We start from the raw sequence: 7,393 nt of genomic DNA, 5'->3' as shown, positions 1-7,393 counted from the left end.
TTTGCAACTAGGTCCAGCTTTTACTTATATTTGATTCTTCCTTCTGACAATCTGTAAATGCACTGTACTCACATTTGAACTACTATACAGCTTGTTACGGTTACGTAGATCTCCAGTTTTTTACATTACAGTGGTAGAAATGCTGACTGGTATTTGTTTCCTTTTTTTTCCCTCCCCTTCCCCCTTTGGTTTGTGTCAAACTGCATTTTGACAGCGATGAAATGCAACACTTGGAAGTTACAAGTTGTGTCAAGTTATTCCGAATGCGCTTGGTACATATGCAAAAAGACATTATCAAATGTTAGTAACTTGAAACTTGATTAAATAAATGAATTATCTTCTGTAGTTAGCGAGTTACGCAGAGCTTTCTGGTCATTGTCCTTTCTGATACTGAAGCAAATGGATTTCAGGCCGTCATTTCATCATCGCTCTGTGCTGATCTTACTGTCCAAAAGCAAACAGTTGCATTTGGTTGTGTTTGCTCCTTTACTACTTACATTCCCAGTTTGGTTCGCTTCATTAGCCACGTGAGGAGTTCTATCAGCATGTGTTCATTATGGGTAGTGCTTGGTTACCCCCATATTTAAATCGTAATTAATGATGGCATCAGCTTCTTGCAACCTGGTTCTTACTTCATTGGGAAATAATAATATAGTTGACTTTGGGCTTTCTATTTCATTAGCAAACTGCAAATTCGCTGTTAAATTGAATAAAATGGATCTTCTCTATGTCTGCAAAATAGGCAGTCAGCATTGTAAGTTGATTATATCCGTTCAGCACAAGCCAATGCTGTGTGCTTGGTGATAATTACAGATTCACGATCCAGTTCTCTTTAGAACTACTTGAAGGTTGCTTAATGCACTATCGTACATTTAGGACACATGGTAATTTGCCATAATTAGATATAACCAAGAGTATGCTTTGTCTAACTGCAAGTTATCCCGTTATTTACTCATACACATCAGGCTCTCACGCTGTAGGTTGTCCCTCTTCCCTGTTCTAAGAACTTTCTGCAACGTCCTTGGCATTTTCCTCTGCATTTTCCTGACCTTTGATATTTTCTGGTGCCCTTTTTGTTTGGAATTTCTTCTCAAAGCATCTCCTCCTTTTAATTCAGCTTTGGAGTGTAACTGGTTAACTAAGGGCATTTGCTTTGCTGTGAGGCCTCTAACCTGGGCCTAAGAGCCAAGGCGTGTGCCCCCACATTTGTGGGGTACCTCCCTTAAAATGGAGAGTCCTATTGTATGGACTCCATAGGGCATGCTGTGCAAGTGAGGCTGCCTGGTTCACACACCAATGTTTTATAGGGCCACGCCGAGCCACTCTTCTCCCACTGGTTTATGAAGCTGAGGAGCTGTGCTCTCATGCTTTGCTTTGCAGAGCGAATGTGCTGAGTGGCTGGTTTTGATTTTATCTTTCTCAAATGTGCTGTTCACGTGCAGTTTCAGTTTGAGAGTCTTCTGCTGGTTTCCTGCATCTCAGCTGTGGCAGCACTTGCAGGGTATACAGTAATGGAGGTAGAAGTGTTTGGTGGGACTGGGCAGGAGGCTGTGGGAGCACTGAGCTTTGCCATCTCCTGTTAGGGCAGGCCCAGCCCTCGGCTCAGGTAATGTCAGAAGCTTTTTGAAGGGACTCTTATCAAGCCATTGTGGGCTCTTATTTCCAATAAATGGCAGATGGTTAGAACAGGCAAAACTGGAGCACTTCTCCCAAAGAGCCTGCTGTTGATCTATCCCCATACAAGCAGAAGAGGTGCTTTTCTTCCTTGCAAAGTGCTGTGGGATTTATTAGCGTTAGCGTGGTGAGAAAATTGGAGCCGATTCCCATTGCTCCAGATGGCACTGTCCAGATGGGAGCTCCTATTCTTACTTCTGAGGATGCTGGTGGTGTTGGCACGTTGAGAACCTATTATGGTGTATTCTGTTACTAACTGAGGGTTTTATTTTGTGGTCAAGTGTTTACATTCACTGCACTGTCTGCAGCATGATTTTTATCAGGTGCAAAGACAGCCCTTCAGGGTGTGGTATTGTTGGGCTTGTCCTTAGATGGATGTACCAATCACTCAGGCTTTGTAGACTGGGGGAGGCATTGATACCTTCTGGTACCTCCTTCCCAAGTGGTTTTGTTCAGGTGTTCTGTATGTAGTTCAAGTGTATGGAGTTCTGCTGCAAATAAAAAAGGCTGTGCCTCGAGTCAGCACTCAGTTCTGCCTTGATGTAGGAAAGAAATGTGTTACTGAAGCTTGGACAGAATGAGACTGCTCAGCCTGAAGTACAAAGGATACTTGAAGTGCTTACTCTGCCTTTTGAAATAACAAGCAAAAAGCAGGGAAGTCATTGTGATGTTGGTTTTCCTGGTACTGCTAAATGTTGTTTGTACTGAGTGCATTGAGAAGCTAAAAGAACTGAAACCGTTTGCTTTTTCCATCATCAAGCCTGAACAACTGGAACACTTCTGCTTACCTGAGTGCCGCTGCAACGTCAGTAGTTACAGTATTAGTAATCCACACGGAGAATTGCTTGAATAGAACAATGCTCTGTACATCTATAAATACTTGGGAGATCGCATCTGTGGGCTTCCCTTTGAAATTCTGTTAATTCTTTTAATTGCCACAGGCCCAAAGATGCCACATCCTTCACGTCCTGCTTAGAAAATATACGATATGCACCTGGTTTAGGAAAAAAGCAACTTGTTAAACCTATATATATATATATTTATTTTAGAATGAGGTGCTGACTCGCAGCTGGTCCTGCTCTTCCTGCGGTAGTCCAAGATACAGTTGCTTTAAGCGTTTAAACATGTTGCTAAGTGTAGCAATTAAAGCGCCTCCCATTCAGCTGCCTTTATTTCAAGTGCTGTGGTTGAATGTGCAAGCTTAACCAAACTGCCACAGGCGGTGGTTCTCCAGGCTGAGCCTGCACAGCCCACACCTGGCCCTGTGGGTGCTGCTTCCAATCACCCTTCTGAATGTCCCTAACCAAATAGTTCTTCAAGTGTGTTGGCCCTTAGTTTGGTGGGAAAGCTTCTCAACGGTTAGAAATGTCGCCTCTGTGAAATGCAGGTATTTCAAGCTGGTTAAAAGATGATGCCTTTGGTAAATCACTCTCTCTCTCCAGGAAGGTTTTTGTGCTCAAGTTGCACTTGGAGCGGTTCCTTTCGCTGCAGTAGCGCCGGTGACCGCTGGGCTGACTCATGGAGCTGAGCTGGTGATGAAGGTTGAGGCTGCTGCGGAGAGGCTAAAGGAAATGATGCAAAGAGCAGAGGGAGCTTCACCGTGTTGGAAATATCCTCAATAATTTTTGGTCAGGACGGTATCTCTGATAAAAAGCAGTTTTTATTCGCGATTGCAATGGCGGGCGCCCTGATGGCAGAAGCGCGCCTATGGACATGATGTTACAGTTTTTATACCTTTTCTCCCATATGTTTTCCCCTCCTGTTTCCCCTTTGATTGGGTATTCCAGGTTACAGTTTTACTCGAGATTTGCATTACATTCCGACATTTGTTGATTCCCGCGTTATCTTGTGATAGTCAGTCGCCATCCCGCTGGTTTTGTTTCCAAGATGTCTCGGTACTCTTATCGCATTGATATGTTGATTTCCTTCAAAGCTTCTTTCATTCTGTCCCAGAGACTGTCGTTAAACAAAAAGCCTGGGGTGGTGATTCCAGTCCTTCCCATATCTCTCCAGGCACATCCTTAGGTATGGCATGACTTGTAGGTTTTACAGTGTATACAACAAAAACGTTAAATCATATATTATTGCTAGTTTATACGGTTATATTGTTATTCTAACTTATCCTCTTTGGATCTTTTATCACTCAGGTCCTATTTGTCCAGCACCAAAAAGTAGTTTTATTTCAGATAGCTGGACAGACAGGAGCTGCGGTCTTTATAACTATGATTTTTACCTAATAACTACAAATTTCTTCACTTATATATTCATATTTTGTTCTAAATGCAGAAACAACATTTGATTCCCACAGCTCTAAAGAGGGGCTTTGTGTCTGTGCCTTGGTCTGAACACATGTCGGTGTACCAAGGCCTGAGCTCTTTCTGACATGAAAGACAGCATGCATCTCTCTGGGCCCTACTGGGTTTCAAATCCCTCCACACTGTTATAATTTCACAGGGACCACCATACACCAGTCAGTGCAAAGCAGCACGGTGTATGATGCTACACCTTCACTGTAAATTTGCAATACAAATAGCAACAGGAGGAAACCGATACATGGGACTCGCTACTGAAAGACTGAATGAGATCCCCTGAGATGGACCTAAAATAGAGTCCAGAGGGATTCTGATGGCTCATCTCCTCTGTGTATCATGCCAGCTAGTTCAGTAGATTTCATGATTTCATCACATGGGCCAGAGAATATTCTGCTGCAATGCAGTACCGGAATCCAGCTCGCCCATGCCTTCTACCCCTCCATGGTCTCCTCCACAGCTGCACGTGGAGAGCTGCTGTGTGGTGCTCATGGGCTGCAGGGGAACAGCCTGCTCCACCATGGGCCTCTCCTGGGCTGCAGGGAACTTCTACTCTGCACCTAGAGCACCCCCTGCCCTCCTTCTGCACTGATCTTGGTGCCTGCATTGCTGCTTCTCTTCCATTCCTTTCCCTTCCCTTCCAGCTGCTGTTGAGCAGCAGCTTTCCCCTTTCTTAAATCTTCTCCTATTGAGGCCCACCCAGCATCACTCACAGCTCAGCTCTGGCCAGCAGCAGGCCCCCTTTTGGAGCAGCTGGAGCTGCATCTGCTCTGACATGGGACAGTGCTGGGCTCACAGAGCTCACAGAGACCACCCCTACTGGCCCCACAACCAAAGCCTTCCCAGGTAAGCCTCATACTGTGCAGCTGTTAGCTTTTAGCTTACCTCCTTGTTTCCTACTAAATTAGACAGTACAACACAAAAATGACATGAATCAATGCCAGAGAAATGCAGCTCAGCTGATGCTTGTCAATCTGTTCAGCTGCCTGATCATTAACACAGACCAGAGACTTGGTCCTTTGCTGCTGAAGTACCAATGGGAAATGTTCTTTCTTCTCTCTATCTGATTAGAACAAGCCCACACCCTCCAGCTGTTATGAAAAGCACTTCCCTCCCCATTAACACCACCATTCTGTCAATAATGCCAGCCCCAGTAAATACCAATCTTTACAAACCTGCTTCCCCACTTTACATTGCTGCTGTTGATGCTGTAACTCCATTTCATCCCCTTGTCCCTCTGGCTCAGGGACTGATGGTAGAAGACATGAGTCCCAAAGACTTCGGGAGAGTGGTGAAAATTGAGAGTCAATCTGCCAAATGAAACAGATGCTCATTTAGCAACACGCAAATGCAATCTGCTTAACACAGGTTTCCCTCCAGAGCTGATAAAGGGAGGTTAATCTTGTCATGGGTTTTCAGATTTGGAATAAATTGCACATTAAAAATGCCATGGGTTTCTTTGCAATAAAAGAAAAATCGATTTGATGTGTTAACTGGGAGTATTTGGACTGGGAATATTGCAAGCTTGTGCTTATTCTACCTCTTTGTACGAATGCATCAGGGCAACGGTGGGGAGAAAAGAGAAACACGCATCTGCAGTCTATGTGCCATGGCACATCTTTGTGCTAACTAAGTGCCAGCTGGTGGTCAAGGCTCTACAAGCCAGAAGACAAAACTACCATCCTTAGGCAGTTTGAGCCAGATACCTCCCACTCAAGGCATGTGCACTTGCTCTTGGCTGCCTTGCAGTACTGGAAGCACGGCTGTTCTCAGACAACAAATGAAATCTCACTCAATCTCAAGCTCTGTGGAGATACTGATATCTGCCTTGACTACAGAGGGCCGAGGGACCAGTAAGTCCCTGGTGTAAGCAGGGAAAACAGGGTAGGCAGCTACGTAGCCTCTGTGACTTGCATCTCAGTATAAAGAGCCAGAAGCAGGAGAGGAAACTGGGAAATAGGAAAATAACACTGTCACCATCTGAAATAATAACCTTGTAAGAAACAAAGTTAGAGGGGAGAAGGGAAAGCAGAGTCTGCATTCCTCTGCTGCTACCAAATATGCAAAGGAGGTGCCCATTCAGAACGTGGCTGTTTGTTTCACTGTGGCTCTTTCTGATGGTTTTCAGTCTTTAATACAGCATTTTGCTTTGCTGGATTTGAAAAGGCAGCACACAGTTCATTTAGTTTCCATTAATTGTTCCTCTCATCTGATAGTTTTCTTCCTCCTCACACCAGAAACACAGAGGCCTTCCATCTTAGCCTGCCTTCGTCACAGATAGAATACAGAAAACTGGAATTATCTAAGGGGGAGAAAAGAAACAAACCGATTAGTCCCTTTTCATGTTCCATGTAAATACTAACACTCTTCTTTCAACCCTCCTCCCCTCCCCCCCCCCCTCCATCTGACCTAATTTTGCTTGAGCAGACTGTTTCTCTGATGCAGGCACCTTTGAGACTGCAAACGTAGCGGATAGTACCGACCATGAGAGCGCTATGCTTGGGAAATCAAGTTTAAGGCACTATAATTGTGCTGGTTTGTGTTGCCAGTCTGCTCCATCCCCGGCTGGAGAACAGCTTCTTATTGCATTTCAGGTGGGACGTTTCTTCTGCACATCCTGGGGATGCTCCACAAACTGCCAGAGAGCAGCAAGGAAGGACTCAGATAACATCAGCAACAAACCTCCACCATTCAGACCAGCATTTATGCTGCACCCTGAGAGGCTGTCAGAATAACCTTGGTAGAAATGCACTTCTGGACATCGTGTCATGACACAATGCCTCCAGTGAGCAAAAATGGACAAAAGCAGCCCAAGAAATTCACAGAATCACAGAATGACCCGGGTTGGAAGGGACCTCAAGGATCATGTAGTTCCAACCCCCCTGCCTGGCAGGGCCACCAAACATACACCTTTACTAGATCAGGTTGCCCAGGGCCCCGTCCAACCTGGTCTTGAACACCTCCAAGGACGGGGCATCCACAACCTCCCTGGGCAGCCTGTTCCAGGGCCTAACCACTCTCCTAGTGAAGAACTTCCCCCTAACATCCAACCTAAATCTTCCCTCTTTCAACTTAAAACCATTTCCCCGTGTCCTGCTATTGTCAGCCCTTTCGAAGAGTTTACTCCCCTCCTGGGTGTAGGTTCCCTTCAGGTATTGAAAGGCTGCAATGAGGTCACTGAACATACACAGACAGGCAAATTCTCTGCGTAAACTGGCAATAGAACTATTCTAACTCATCACCCTCCCTTGTTGGCCCTTAATTAGGGTGCATTTCCTTAGGCTGACAGGCACGGAGCTCCTCGCTCACAGCCCGCAGGGTGGGATTCCCGGCTCAGCCCTGCCCCATCCCACCCCGGGTGATCCCGAGGAGGAGGAGAAGGAGGAGGAGGAGGACCGCGGCACCAGGTG

This window comes from Coturnix japonica, chromosome 2 (assembly GCF_054131305.1).
Source record: "Coturnix japonica strain WE chromosome 2, WE-NBRP24, whole genome shotgun sequence".
In the NCBI taxonomy this organism is placed as follows: Eukaryota; Metazoa; Chordata; class Aves; order Galliformes; family Phasianidae; genus Coturnix; species Coturnix japonica.
Note: the sequence above shows the minus strand (reverse complement) of the source record.